The 15734-nt window shown below is 43.1% G+C and overlaps 1 protein-coding gene across 11 annotated transcripts in view; it reads left to right on the top strand.

Annotated features, from left to right (window-relative positions):
- The first annotated feature begins 7484 nt into the window (after nt 1-7484).
- LOC115119853 (zinc finger MIZ domain-containing protein 2-like) overlaps nt 7485-15734 on the top strand; it is a 44664-nt gene continuing 36414 nt past the window's right edge. For 3 of the 11 annotated variants that reach the window (XM_065017305.1, XM_065017308.1, XM_029648747.2), the window contains exons 1-2: nt 7489-7956; nt 13121-13167. The gene's annotated coding sequence lies outside the window, so the exon portion shown is untranslated. Of the gene's footprint in view, nt 7957-13120; nt 13168-15734 lie in introns of all 11 variants that reach the window. The other 8 variants (XM_065017312.1, XM_065017306.1, XM_065017311.1 and 5 more) reach the window with 6 other exon arrangements.

Genomic DNA, 15734 nt, shown 5'->3' with positions numbered 1-15734 from the left:
AATTAAGTGGAAGCAGATTAACTGATATTTGCGACCTAGCTAGCTAGCTCTATTCTATGACTCAACATTAGTAATTATCATATTATCGGTATATTCAACAGCGTTATCTTGTGATCAAGCCATCAATGTTTTGTCATTATTGGTGTTTGACATTTCAATGAAAATACTACTACTATCAGCTTTTTGATAAGCGGTTTAGCAAAAAAATATGTCCTGTATTATCGGTAATGGGCTCCCAAGTGGCGCAGCTGTCTAAGGCACTGGAGCGGCAGGTAGCCTAGTGGTTAGAGTGTTGGACTAGTAACCGAAAGGTTGCAAGTTCAAATCCCCGAGCTGACAAGGTACAAATCTGTCGTTCTGCCCCTGAACAGGCAGTTAACCCACTGTTCCTAGGCCGTCATTGAAAATAAGAATTTGTTCTTAACTGACTTGCCTAGTTAAATAAAGGTTAAATAAATAAAAAAAATCTCAGTGCAAGAGGTCCCTGCATCTACAGTCCCTGGTTCGGTTTCAAACTGTATCACATCCGTCCGTGATTGGGAGTTCCATAGGGTGGCGCACAATTGGTCCGGGTTTGGCCGGGATAAGCCGTCATTGTAAATAAGAATTTGTTTGTAATTGACTTGCCTAGATTGTTGAATAAAGGTTACATTTAAAAAATAAAAAAAACATGGTCACCAGTTATTCGCCATCTTACTATTTTGTTCAATTACAAGATATATGTTTAATTTTGTTAAAAAAGAGACACAAAAAGAGACTAGTTGGCTAGCCTTCCAGTAAAAACAAAATACTTGAACGTCAACTTTTCATTGCGTAGCCCGGTATGCCCTCCGGTACTCTTAACAATCATTCATCATTAAATCATCTTCTTCAGTGTTGTAACCAAATACTGTCTCATTATTTGTTTTACATATTCATCTTTTGTTTTGAGAAAGTAGATAACAGTTTAATACTCACATATGAGTTTGAATAATTTAGGTAAAAAGTTGGATATTAAATTATATGTATGTATGTATGTATATATGTATGTATGGATGGATGTGTGTATATATATATATATATATAACTTTTTTGAAAACTCTCAAAACATAACTTAATTTACATAAACTGCAATTAAAATCGGTGGTCAGCTAGCTAGAAAGGTGTCTTTAGTTGCAAAACGTACCGTTATTTTCCAGGCCATTTAAATGTTGAGCTCAAAGTGATTTAATCCTCCAACCGCTAGAGAGTGTCCGATGTTGGGGGGAAATTAGCTAGCTATCTGTCCATCCCCATTTTCTTAAATTCATATAGTTGATTAAATTTCAATTAAGAAAATGTTAGCTGACTTGTAGATTTGACACCTAGCTACCTAGCTAGCTCTATTTATTAATTTGGGGTTGCTAAATGCATAGCTAGCTAGCTTGCTCTGATTAATTATTCTTTGCTTCAAGTCAGGCGACTAGTTGTATTTTAGCGATATTGTCACACTTATCTGTGACACAATAATGATTTCAAAACATTACAACTTGTATGTCAAAGTTTAATTAACAAGATTCTCAGTTCAAACCGCTTGTTTTTAAAAGTTGTGCATCTGTTAAACTCCGCCCATTTACCTTTTAGAAACCAATCAGATCATTTCTGCCTTTAGAACAAAGTTGACTACACTCAATAGACTTAACTAGCTAGTTATTTTATTCGCACATTTGATAATTTGTCATTGCATATCCAGCACGAAATAAAGCAGGTATCTGTGCAAATTCGCTATGTGGAAGAGTAACTGTCAAGACCAACCTTGAACACAAGGTGGCGGTGATAGACAGTGTAATCCAGGGGCTCTGGTGTCGTCAATTTTATGCGCTGTCTCCTCATACTCCACTAATTCCCTAATCTGATCTGGAAACACAGAATAAGAGGCAAAAATAGGATGGACTATTAAAACACACCATCGGTCTGTTATCAATATGTTTCTGGACAGATGAAGGGGTTGGAGTTGTTTGTGTGTTCGTGCATGACATGCCTGTGGACCTGTATGTGTACATGCCTGTGTGTGTCAGTGGAGGCTGCTGAGGGGAGGACAGCTCATAATAATGTCTGGAATGAAGTCAATGGAGTGGTATCAACCACATGGAAACCACATCTTTGATTTGTTTGATACCATTCCATTGACTCTATTCCAGCCATTATTATGAGCTGTCCTCCCCTCAGCAGCCTCCACTGTTATGAATGTGTGTGTGTGTGTGTGTGTAGTTAGGGCACACAGACACAGGTATGTGGGGCTGTGAGGATTATGGAATTTTGGGTAACAGTTAATTGTCATGCAAATAGACTTGGTTATTGTCAAAATAGTTTTAAAATGTTTTGAGCTAGTAATGCATCATAATGCATTTTTGAAAATTAGCAATGACATACCTAATGAATAGAGCACAGCTTTGGGAACACCCCTGTCTCAAAAATGAATGGTTATGAGGCGTCACTACAGACCCGGGTTCGATCCCGGCCTGTGTCACAACCGGCCGCGACCTGGAGTACCATAGGACGGTGTACAATTGGCCCGGCGTCATCCGAGTTAGAGGATTGGCTGGGGGGGCTTTACTTGGCTCATTGCGTTCTAGTGACTCCTTGTGGCGGGCCGTGCGACTGCAGGCTGACCTCGATAGTTAGATAAACAATGTTTCCTCCTACACATTGGTGCAGCTGGCTTCCAGGTTAAGAGGGCGGTTGTTAAAAAGCGCGGTTTGGCGGGTCATGTGTTGGAGGATGCATGACTCGACCTTCGCTTCTCCCGAGCCTGTTGGAGAGTTGCAGCGATGAGACAAGATTGTAATGGGATCGCATTTGGATATCAAGAAATTGGGAGAAAAAGGGGGTAAAATACACACAAAAAAAATGGTTCTGACCATTTGAACTTTTGCTGTTCTACTCGTCAAATGACTACCAACTTTACCCATTTCCTGTAAACATTTAAAACTGCTATAGGGTAAAACTATATCTACTTGAATACAAAGTTGTATCCCACCTACTCCTAAAATGAATATTAAGATGATTATCTTTTTTTTTGTTCACGATTTTTGTCTTTAATTGTTGGATACACGGCGATACGATAACTGTGCCAGTCCCAGTCACTAGGCTGTGTGAGTGTGAGGGGTAGAGAGGCAGATGGCAACTGTATCAGTTTGCCTTAGGCATGTGGTCTGCAAATATGAGAGGGAAAACCAGGGACTACACATTGCTAGAGATTGTATGAGCAGTATGTGTCATTACATGGATGAGTGTGTGTGTGTGTGTGTGTGTGTGTGTGTGTGTGTGTGTGTAGGACTACTGTATTTGGCTGAGCGAGGGTGGAGACCCTTGTTCACTCTTCCTGCCTGTGTGTGTGTTATTGTGGGTCAGCCATTTCTGTGGAATGTTCCGCCCCTGGCCAGAGAGAAGTCACCACAATGGAATGCACTGAGAAAACAGAAAAACAAAACACTGACCAAGAAAGGCCAGAAAATGAAGAAAGGCTACCTTGCATGTGTGGGTAAGCACACACACCTGTGTCTGTGTGTGTGTCTAGCGTCTCTAAAATAATGTAAAATAGTGTAAGAGACAGAAGGTCAGCACAGGAGAGGGAGAAATAGAAAGAGAGAGAGAGAGAAAGAAAGGAAAAAGCTTCCATTCCCTTTGTCTCCATCATCAGCTGCAGCAATAGCAGTGCAGAAACAGGCATAATCACATGCAGACACTTCACACACTCTCTCTCCCCCTCCCTCTTTCTTTTACTCTCTTTCTCTCCTTCTTGTCTCTCTCTTTCTCTTCTCTCTCCTCCCTCTCTTATTTCTCTCCCTCCCTCTCTTCTGGGAGATTAGCTGGAGGTCATATTGCTGCAATAGTGATCCTCCTGTCTCAACCACACACACACACACACAAATATCAGATCAATACTGAAGCACCATTTGACCCTGTGCCCTGTAAGCGTGTGTGTGTGTGTACGTGCTTGAGTGTGTGTGCGTTCACTCTGTGTGCTAGTATGTGGAGTGGGAGTCAGGAAGATTCGGTTGTTAAATGACTGCAGTGAATTGGAATGGTGGGGAGTTGGTGAGTGTGTGTGTTCGCGCTGCGGCAGGTCGTGGGGGGAGGGGGCATAGGACGGGGGTGGAGAGGAAGGAATTAAGGGAGGAGGAGGAGGGTGAAGAGACGGTGGGGGGAAGAGGGAAGAGGAGGAGTAGGAGGGAGAGGAGGAGGGGACACTGGGTAGAGGAGAGAAAGATGAAGAACAGGAGAGGATCTCTACCTGTTTCCAGGGCAACGGAAAACTGCAGGTCGGAGTGTTTTCTCCACGCTACGCTGCCCTCTAGCAGAATACTGCAGACACCTCTGCACACACACTGCAGACACCTATAAACACACACACACACACAACTCAGACTTACCTCAGTGCATACTGAGCAATGTGTCCTTGCTTCTGAATCTCTGCTAGTGATGGGCTATGAACAGCTCTGTACCTAACACTGAATAACTGTGTTTTACATCAGGTCAGGACTTAATGTACAAGGTGAGTGTGTGTGTGTGTATTTGTGTCTGCCCCCTCACACTCACACACATGTACACATAAACCAGCTGTAGTTTTATGACCACTTCATGTATATTCATCATCTATAAGGTGTCTATAAACAGAGTAGTAACTGTGTATTCAGTCTTGTGTGACTGTCTGATCAGACACTATGGTCTGCCAACACTGGCTTTGTCGTCCCACACACACACACACACATACACACACACACACACGTTCCCTTGTGTATTGCTCTGACCTGACATCAGGAGAGGGCAGCTCTGTTCAGCCGTAGTCAACAACACTCTTCATCTATTGTTCTCCTCACCACCCTCTCCCTCCAGCTCTGCCTCTCCACCCTCCTCTCTGTCGTTCCCCACTGCAGCCCCCTCTCTCCCCCTCGATTTACACCTCCTACCCCCTCTTTTCATCCCACCTCCCTCCCTCTCCACCCCCTCTGTCCTTTGATTTCTCCCTCCCATCCCCTCTTCACTCCCCTCTTTCCCTGTCAACCTCATTTCTCCCTCTGCACCCCCTCTTTCCCTCTACACCCCCTATCTTCCACCCTACAACCTCTCTCCCACTGCACCCCTCTCTTCCCCCTCTCCCATCTGGCTAATTCACATGATACAGTATGTGATTGCCCTAGGGTGGAACATACCAACCGCACTAGATCAAGGGAAGGCACAGAAAGGAAGGAAAGCTTTTTAGTTTCCATCTTGACACACACTTTAGAACCTGTCTTCTCTACTACAGCAGTGTTCCTTAAACCAATCCTCAGGAACTCCCAGTTGTTTCACATACCTGTTACATTTCACCACTAGCACGACTGATTCAGCTAATTAAGGGCTTGCTGATTAGCTCATTCACGCTAGTAAAACCAAATGCATGCTTTTCAACCGTTCGCTGCCCGCACCCGCCCGCCCGACTAGCATCACTACTCTGGACGGTTCTGACTTAGAATATGTGGACAACTACACATACCTAGGTGTCTGGCTAGACTGTAAACTCTCCTTCCAGACTCACATTAAACATCTCCAATCCAAAATTAAATCTAGAATGGGCTTCCTATTTCGCAACAAAGCCTCCTTCACTCGCGCCACCAAACATACCCTCGTAAAACTGACTATCCTACTGATCCTCAACTTCGGCGATGTCATTTACAAAATAGCTTCCAATACTCTACTCAGCAAACTGGATGCAGTCTATCACAGTGCCATCCGTTTTGTCACCAAAGCCCCTTATACCACCTACCACTGCGACCTGTATGCCTAGTCAGCTGGCCCTCGCTACATATTCGTCGCCAGACCCACTGGCTCCAGGTCATCTATAAGTCTATGCTAGGTAAAGCTCCGCCTTATCTCAGCTCACTGGTCACGATAACAACACCCACCCGTAGCACGCGCTCCAGCAGGTATATCTCACTGGTCGTCCCCAAAGCCAACACCTCCTTTGGCCGCCTTTCCTTCCAGTTCTCTGCTGCCAATGACTGGAACGAATTGCAAAAATCGCTGAAGCTGGAGACTTATATTTCACTCACTAACTTTAAACATCAGCTATCTGAGCAGCTAACCGATCGCTGCAGTGGTACATAGCCAATCTGTAAATATCCCATCCAATCTACCTACCTCACCCCATATTGTTTTTATTTACTTTTTTGCACACCAGTATTTCTACTTGCACATCATCATCTGCACATCCATCACTCCAGTGTTCATTTGCTAAACTGTAATTACTTTGCTACTATGGCCTATTTATTGCCTTACCTCCTCACGCCATTTGCACACACTGTATATATACTTCATTTTTTTCTATTGTGTTATTGACTGTATGCTTGTTTATTCCATGTGTAACTCTGTGTTGTTGTTTGTGTCGCACTGCTTTGCTTTATCTTGGCCAGGTCGCAGTAGCAACTAGCTTACCTGGTTAAATAAAGGTGAAATAAAAAATATATATATATAATAAAATTGAATCAGGTGTGCTAGTTATGGAATTCGACAGTTATGGGTTGGGGTCCCAGAGGAAAAGTTTGAGAAGCACTGATCTACACAAGAGACCCCCTACCAGTGCTATATCACACACAGACACTGGTGTAACCCAACCCATCTCCCCCTTCTCAGTCTGCAGGGGTAAGATCTGTTACCCTCAGCCTGGGTCACGTTTAGTAGGTACAAAATGTTTTGAAACACAAATCAAAACTGAATGTGTTCAATAACAGCACATATTTTGGTTTTCGGTTTCAAGACATTGTGCTTGTGACATACTAAACACAACTCCGGTTAAGTGTTTTTAAGGTTGAGTATTAGCTGCTAGACCCCTCAGACTTCCCTTAGCCCCTATACCCCTACAATGCATGTAAGGGGCATTCCCAGATACCTGAGAACAGGCAGAGCCATGGGAACACCTGAGGGATAAAAGTGACAGACATTAGTGCGTAAACCCGGTCCATCTCGCCCACCCCTCCCCCTCTTGCTGCTGTAGAAAGGGACAGGTGTGTGACTTTGTCCTTCCATTACCCCTCTCTTCCTCTAATTGACACACCAATGTATCAAACAGAAAATTACTATCCTGCCACTGATGCTTTGTGTCAAGGAGAACTGCTGATTTTAACGATGACAACAAATGAAGGCCATAGTTTCATTTGCTTCCAATAAAAATGTAATGCATAGAATAGACATGCATCACTTACCCTGTGGAAATCTATATTTGTAGGCCTATATTCTATAGATGTCTACCTGCAACTCTAAATCATTTCCTCTGAATAAACAGGCTACCATTCTGAAACAGACCTAATATACAATATACAAAATGTAATCGTCAATGGGAATCTGATTAACGATCGTTACCGAACCGACGTCACCGTGGAGGCAGGGGTGACATCTCTCTCGATGACTCCTTCTGTAATGATCAGCTACTCTGGTCTAGGGGCGAGGAGAAAAGTCAGTCGCTAGCCTTGTGTAGGGTGTGTGAGGGACATGAAAAATGCCTTTCTCCCGTCGGAGACAACAGCCCCGTGATCTCATGAATATATTCTAGCTGGCGGGCCATTGTGCAATAGTCAGGGAGGTATGCAATCCAGTTTCATAAGCAAAAACGGCTGCTCGGAGCAAGGACCAACTACTACACAGCGATTCTTCTCACTTTTGTGCATGCTTACATTCCGAGTAGTGACGACGCCGGACAAGCAGTGATACGGATCTTTTGAGGCACATTCGACGAGGCTGCCAGCTACAGTTTTAAAGGGGAAACGATTCGCCACATCCAGACATGGGAGCGAACGTTACAACTTGAAGACAGACAAGACACACTGTTGCGGATATAAGGAAAAATAGCGAACATAGCCTACTTTAATTGTCATAGACCAATACTTCTTGGAACTATCTACCAGCTGAATAATACAGAATCAAATAAAGAATTCCAACCACGGGTAGTTGGAGTCAAAGGTAAGCCCTAGCAGAACACCAGATGGCTAGGCTAGCGTTGTCGAATAGCCTACTGTAGCTACTAACGTTAAGCAATTTGCAAATATTACCCAGACTAAATATGCAGTCACTAGCCTGTGCTGTATAACGTTTGGACAGCGTCTGCATCTCGGTTTGTCTGACAAGCGCTCCGGAACACGTTGTTTAATTGCTGCAAACAATAGTTTGGTCATGCCTTGTTGGCTACCGTTCTGTATGTAGCCTACAGGGCAATAGCTAAATTAGCTACAAAGTAGCTAGCATAATTACGTGGTTGAGTCCCCTTCTCGAATGGGGAAACGTGGACATAACTGACAGTAAAATAGTCTGGTTGTAAACAAACGGGGTCGCAAGTCGCAACACCTCTGAGCAGTTTCTGATATTACAAGGTTAGATGAAACAAAATGTCTCCCATTGTTATTTCAAGTGCGAGCAGCATGCGTAGCATGGTAGCTACGATGTAGCACGGACTGCCTTGGAATTCTCTGACATCTATCTGTAAGCAATGCACGATTTCAGTGGAAACGTGTCCGTGCATTGCTTACATTGTATCCGCGCAAAGTATAACGTTTCAACAACAGTATGGTTGATGTTTTGTGTGTGTGAGATAATTGGGTTGAATGTGTTTTTTTTATTAGGCTACAACAAATGTATACTGACAGATTATCTTGCGATCTATCGATCGCCTCACGATGAGATCTGAGCTGGTGCTAAATAGATTTGCGCCAAAAAGCTACATCCCTTGTAGGCAATTTAGCTCCTTAAACACCATAGTCTTTGTGTGAGTTTCCATCAGACTAGACGCTGTGTTGCGAATTGCTAAAAAACAAACTTAACCTAGCTCAAGGCCGTCAAATAATATGATCACCCCTGTGTATCACCTCAGCCACCACATACCTGTGTATTCATGAGGACTTTCTATATGTAAATGGTTAGTTCGCACACTTATACCCAGACCTACATGTACAACGATACACAAATAACACATCTGAAGGACCGGTCAGCAACATCCCAAGGACCAGTGCTGGTCCAGAGACCGGGGGTTGAGGGACTCTGCTCCAGGTATTTAGGGGTCCAGCTGTAGCCAGGTGAGACAGCTGGGTGTCAGAGGTTAAAGGTGAGGCTAGGTGACAATACATGGCATTGGGTGTCTATCGGCTGGCCAGATGTCCCCTGTATGCTAGATGGAGTCAAACCCAGAGGTGGGTGAGATTGGGAGTAGGCCTATTCCACATACACACGTTCTACACAGGCCTGTGAGGAATATCAGATCTTTACAATGCCTGGAGAATAGAGGTCGACCGAGTGATTTTTCAACATCGATACTGATTATTGGAGAACCAAAAAAGGCTGAAACCGATTCATCGGACGATTTTAACATTTATTTCTACGTAATAATGACAATTACAACAATACTACTGAATGAACACTTTTATTTTAACTTAATATAATAAATCAAAATCAATTTAGCCTTAAATAAATAATGAAACATGTTCAATTTGGTTTAAATAATGCAAAAGCAAAGTATTGGAGAAGTAAAAGTGCAATATGTGCCAAGTAAGAAAGCTAATGTTTAAGTTCCTTGCTCAGAACATGAGAACATATGAAAGCTGGTGGTTTATTTTAACTTGACTCTTCAATATTCCCAGGTAAGAAGTTTTAGGTTGTAGTTATTATAGGACTATTTCTCTCTATACCATTTTTATTTCATATACCTTTGACTGTTGGATGTTCTTATAGGCACTTTAGTATTGCCAGCGTAACAGTATAGCTTCCGTCCCTCTCGCCCCTATCTGGGCTCGAACCAGGAACACATCGACAACAGCCACCCTCGAAGCATCGTTACCCATCGCTCCACAAAAGCCGCAGCCCTTGCAGAGCAAGGGGAACAACTACTTCAAGTCTCAGAGCGAGTGACGTTTGAAACGCTATTAGCGTGCAGCCCGCTAACTAGCTAGCCGTTTTACATCGGTTACACCAGCCTAATCTCGGGAGTTGATAGGCTTGAAGTTATAAACAGCTAAATGCTTGAAGCACAGCGGAGAGCTGCTGGCAAACGCACGAAAGTGCTGTTTGAATGAATGTTTACGAGCCTGCTGCTGCCTACCACCGCTCAGTCAGACTGCTCTATCAAATATCAATTCCTAGATTTAACTATACCATAATAACACACAGAAATCAGAGCCGTATGTCATTAATATGGTCAAATCCGGAAACTATCATTTCGAAAACAAAACGTTTATTCTTTCAGTGAAATACGGAACCGTTCCGTATTTTATCAAACGGGTGGCAACCCTAAGTCTAAATATTCCTGTTACATTGTACAACCTTCAATGTTATGTCATAATTACGTAAAATTCTGGCAAATTAGTGGGCAACGAGCCAGACGGCCCAAACTGCTGCATATACCCTGACTCTGTGTGCAATGAACGCAAGAGAAGTGACACAATTTCCCTTTGTTGAAAGAAATTCATGTTAGCAGGCAATATTAACTAAATATGCAGGTTTAAAAATATATACTTGTGTATTGATTTTAAGAAAGGCGTTGATGTTTATGGTTAGGTACACATTGGTGCAACGAAAGTGCTTTTTTTGAGAATGCGCTTGTTAAATAACCGTTTGGCAAAATGATAAATTAACAAGCACAGCATCGATTATATGCAACGCAGGACAAGCTAGATAAACTAGTAATATCATCAACCATGTGTAGTTAACTAGTGATTATGTTAAGATTGATTGTTTTCTATAAGATACGTTTAATGCTAGCTAGCACCTTACCGTGGCTCCTTGCTGCACTCCCATAACATGTAGTCATAACAAGTAGTTAATATATTTAACCTTTTTATTTAACTATGCAAATTCTTATTTACAATGACGGCCTACCCCGGCCAAACCCTCTCCTAACCCGGATGATGCTGGGCCAATTGTGCGCCGCCATATGGGACTCCCGATCACGGCCGGTTGTGATCCAGCCTGGGCTCAAACCAGTGCCTTAGACCTCTGTGCCACTCAGGAGCTGAATTTATTTATCTGAAATGCACCCACTGTATGTGTCTGGCTCTCACTTACAGACGGGCAGGCAGACAAACAGCATGAATGACCTGAGGGTTCTGCTGCTTCTCAACAGAACAGCTGCTGTCACCTGAAATTCTGTCTCTGCTGTTAGAGACACACACACACACCGCACACAGTAGCAGTGTGTGGGTAAAATCACTCAGGATGCCAAGCAGGCTGTAAAATAGCTTTTTTTTACCGATGTTGGGGGGGGGGGGTTTGCTGCACCAGGACAACCCACAGTTGAGCTCAGCTCAATGCCGATTGGCTATTTATTTATTTTATCTAGGGAGGCTAAATGCCTGCTGGCATCAATCAATCAAATACAGTGGCGGTCACATGTTATACTCTTTTGGTCCAGACAGCGTCAGATACAGGGGCTACACATACTGAGACAGAGGGGTGCTGTTTCCCTCGCTCTGATCATTTCGCCAGTGAGATTCAGCTACTTGCAAATTCACCATTTTTGTGGGGAAACAGATGATAGAGAAAATATTTTATAATTGTAATTTATTTATTGGTCAAATATTTGGGGAAGCCTGACCTCCCTCGGCATCCATGAATACACACCACTGTGCACACATGTCACCGACCTGTAGCATCCCTGTTCCCTTTCCCTGTTTACCGTGCCTTTGTTCCTTTGAGAGCTTTATCATAAGTCATGTACTTCTCAAAAGTCAGTTTGTAGCACATTTGACTTAACATTTGATTTGGATCCTATATGATCAATATTATGAACATATTGTTTATTCTGTCAACTAAGGCAGTCTTTAGAACAATTTTAAATTCAATGCTTGACCGTTGTGAATTGTCCCTGCAATCAGATCAAATCGAAAGAATTTGGCTTGCATCTCAGACTAACCCATAAAATCTACTGAAAATTGATAGACTGTAGTTACTTTAGTGCATAGACAACATTCTAGCGTCAAACTAGTTCATTGCAATTATTGATTCAAGTAATCAAGGCCTGCCTGAACCCAAATCAATTTTGTCTTGAAACAACCAAACTGCAAATAATTCTAGACTAAAACTGATGTTTTTGGTTCCTCCCCGTTGTTTAAGTGAAAGACAAGTTATGGCATTTCTGTGTGTCTTCGGCAATTTTCACATTTTCGGGCAAGTGACCATAATTTTCTGGCAACCTGAAAAAATTATCCTGACTACCCCGATGGGCAATTGCCTTTCAGGCCTAAATGTCAATCCACACACAATTATGGGTTAAGTCCATATGACAATGTGTGTATCTGTGTCTAGAATGATGATAATGTTTACAATGGTACCTCTGGTGATTGACAGTATGATCTATGGCACTGGACTCATTTCCCTCTTCACTTGTTTCTCCTCACCTTTTCCACACCCCTCCTCCAGATATCCCTCTCAGTGAGTGGGTCAGCAGCATACCACCCTGCATCCCACTGCTGGCTTGTCTCTGAAGCTAAGCAGGTTAGGTCCTGGTCAGTCCATAGATGGGAGACAAGATGCTGCTAGAAGTGGTGTTGGAGGGCCAGTAGGAGGCACTCTTTCATTTGGCCTAGAATAAAATATCACAATGCCCCAGGGCAGTAACAGGGAACGTTGCCCTGTGTACGGTGCCGTCTTTCAGATGGGATGTTAAACGGGTGTCCTGACTCTCCATGGCCACTAAAGAGCCTATGGCACTTATCGTAAATGTAGGGTTGTTAACCCCGCTGTCTTGGCTAAATTCCCTATCTGGCCCTCATACCATCATGGTCACCTAATCATCCCCAGCTTCCAATTGGCTCATTTGTCTCCCCTGTAACTATTCCCCAGGTTCTTGCTGTAAATGAGAAAGTGTTCTCAATCAACTTACCTGGTAAAATAAGGGCTAAAAGTGAAAGGGTGAAAGCCACCTAATCCTGGACTGCTGGTCTGGTAGGTGAGTCATTGGAGTCCATTCATCTGGCTGTGAGTCCTCTACATGCAGGCACACAGACAAACAGTCACAGGGATTGAGGACACACAACCTTCTCCAAGGTCTTTTGTTCCAGCCCCACGGAAACACAACTGATTCAACTAATTAAATGAGACATCACTATACTGAGAAATGGAGCCTTTGTTCATGTTTTTTCAGGGCCCCATACTATACAATGAGGATGAGGAAGTGATTTGCTGTTTGGGGTAAGTTTCAAAAACAAGTGAAATGACAAAAAAGGTATCAAGATCCTTCCTTAACATGCCATTTACATAGAAAATAAAGGATGTGGTTGAAAAAAAGCCAACTTTTCCATTAAGGTCTTGATGATCAGTTGATTATTTAAATCATGTGTTAGTGCTCGGCCGAAACAATAGCCTGCACACTCTGTAGCCCTCCAGGACTAGGGTTGAAGACCAGCCAGGGCTTGTTCTTACAAAGCATCTGAGTAAGAGTGCTGATCTAGGATCAGTTTTGCCTTTTAGATCATAATTATAAGGAGGGAATGGGTGGATCCTAGATCAGTACTCTACTCTGTGAATGTGGGCCCAGACCACTGCTCTGGGGGGTTTGGTCTCTTGGGTGGTATGTAAGTGTGTGTTTGTACTGTTATTACACAACAACATCAATTAGCAAGTCATGAGCCAGAGCCAAGTTTCCATGTACATTCAGCAGAGCAGTAGGGGAATCCTTCAGTGTGTTTCTCAGCCCTGGGTCCTATTCATTAGGTACGAAACGTAAGGAAACTGGGAAGTACTATCTGAACTTGTCCAATAAGAAGCCAGTGTCCTAATTAATATACAACCCTGCTGGTGATGAGCAGTAAACACTGTGACCTTGGAATGGAGAGGGAGATGCAGAGTGAGTGAGAACATTGGTTTACTGTAGTAGAGGTGTAAACAGGGGCTATGCAGAACAAACTGGAGCTTCACTTCAGATGTTTGAAATCTTTATGTTGAGATCCGCTATAAAGCACTATTATATAAAAAAAAACATTTTTTTTCAAACATTCATTTAGCAGACGCTCTTATCCAGAGCGACTTACACTACGACTGCATACATTTCCATACTTTTTCTTACTGGTCCCCTGTGGGAATAGAACCCGCAACCCTGGAGTTGCAAGCACCATGCTCTACCAACTGATCCAAACGGGACTATCTCATCTGAAGTCAGGCTGGGGGCAGGGGACAGGGGTCATAGTTCAGCCTATGATAATGCCTGATTCACACCAATGGAGCCAAACCAAAACCTACTGTGCTGGCTCAGATAGTTCCTTTTTTAACATATTTTTCCTTCATAGCTTGTTAGGAAAATAGGAAGCCAATTTGTTTTCAGCACTTTTATTTCCATGACTGATCAAAACGTGTTCTCATGGCTCTCTCTTGTCCCTCTGCAGGAGACATGTGGTGACCAATATCGGCACCTAGGGGTAATGACATCCTACCCTCATACCAGGATGTGATGAGATGTTTCCCCTGTGTGTTCCCACCTTAAGCTTTTGAATAGTTCCTTCTCCACATCTCGCTGATAATCTCCATATGATTTTTCACTTGGTGTATTAAAAGAATAGTTCACCCAAATTACAAAATGTCTTATTGGATTCGTTGCCCTGTAAACTGTAATTTGAGTGAACTATCTCTTTAATCTACCCTCCAACATGTAGATGTATTTCAGTTCACTGAACACTTCAGCTGGGTCTCAGACCCGTGTCTCAGACCATGTACTGTAAAGGTCCATCTATATTGGAGGGACGCGGAACGATTGAGTACCATTGCTTATATGTGAATTAGTGGTGCGCAGTCTGACCGCACGTCAGTTGTCTTTTCATCAGATGCCTCCATCACCCAACCTGCTGTCACAGTACATTTTCCATGGAGAACCATGAATCGCAGTAGTATAAATTGCTTTTCGGCCCATGTGTGGGAAAAACTCCTATCCTGTGTTTACACAGTCACCCCAATTCTAATGTATTGGCATATCTGATACCAATCTGATCTTTTCCCCATTGTCTAACCAGCAGAAACCACATGGAAACTGATCATTTGAGTTCTGATTTCAATCCTGATACCATTCTGATGGTTCATATGTGACCTCAGTCTGGACACTATAATCAGTTTTTTTTGCTCTGAAGTGTTTTGTAGTTTTTCTTTGCACATGACCTGTTGCATGACAACCACCCAAAAATGTAAAGGAACAGTGATAGGAAATTATAATTGCATCTTGTGTGCTATTTCAAAGGTCATGCACAAATCTTAGTAATGCACATATCTGATATGGGCCACATATATAAAACTGATTGTAGACAGTTAGAAAAATTATAATCTGAATTTGGTTCTTAGCTTGCATTTACACAGCTTCAGCTTTATATGAGCGGTATCTGGAGGTCTCAGTGTTTAATGACATAAGATGCCTCATCTAAATACTCCCGGCGAGTGACAGTGTGACTGCTCCTAGTGGCTCGCAGTGGGTGACAGATAGACAGGATATGATAGATATGCAAACCTGTGTGTCAGACCGTGTGAGTCAGAGATGTGGGTGGGACTCCCTCTCTAACACACTTAACTGTTGTTTGACTCCATGAAACCCCCTCAGACAGCAGGGACGCAACACACATGTTGGCTATGTAGGAGGCAAAACGAGGTGGTGGCTGTACAGTCGGATGGTGTTTTTGTCTGAGAGAGATGGGAGGAGGATGGGGCGAGGGAATGAGAAATGGAAGAGAGGGAGAATTGGGAAGCGAGTGAGGGAAGGAGAACACCCACACTCACGCACA

Source organism: Oncorhynchus nerka, linkage group LG4, assembly GCF_034236695.1.
Source record: "Oncorhynchus nerka isolate Pitt River linkage group LG4, Oner_Uvic_2.0, whole genome shotgun sequence".
Taxonomy (NCBI): domain Eukaryota; kingdom Metazoa; phylum Chordata; class Actinopteri; order Salmoniformes; family Salmonidae; genus Oncorhynchus; species Oncorhynchus nerka.
Note: the sequence above shows the minus strand (reverse complement) of the source record. Positions and strands in the feature narration are given on the sequence as shown.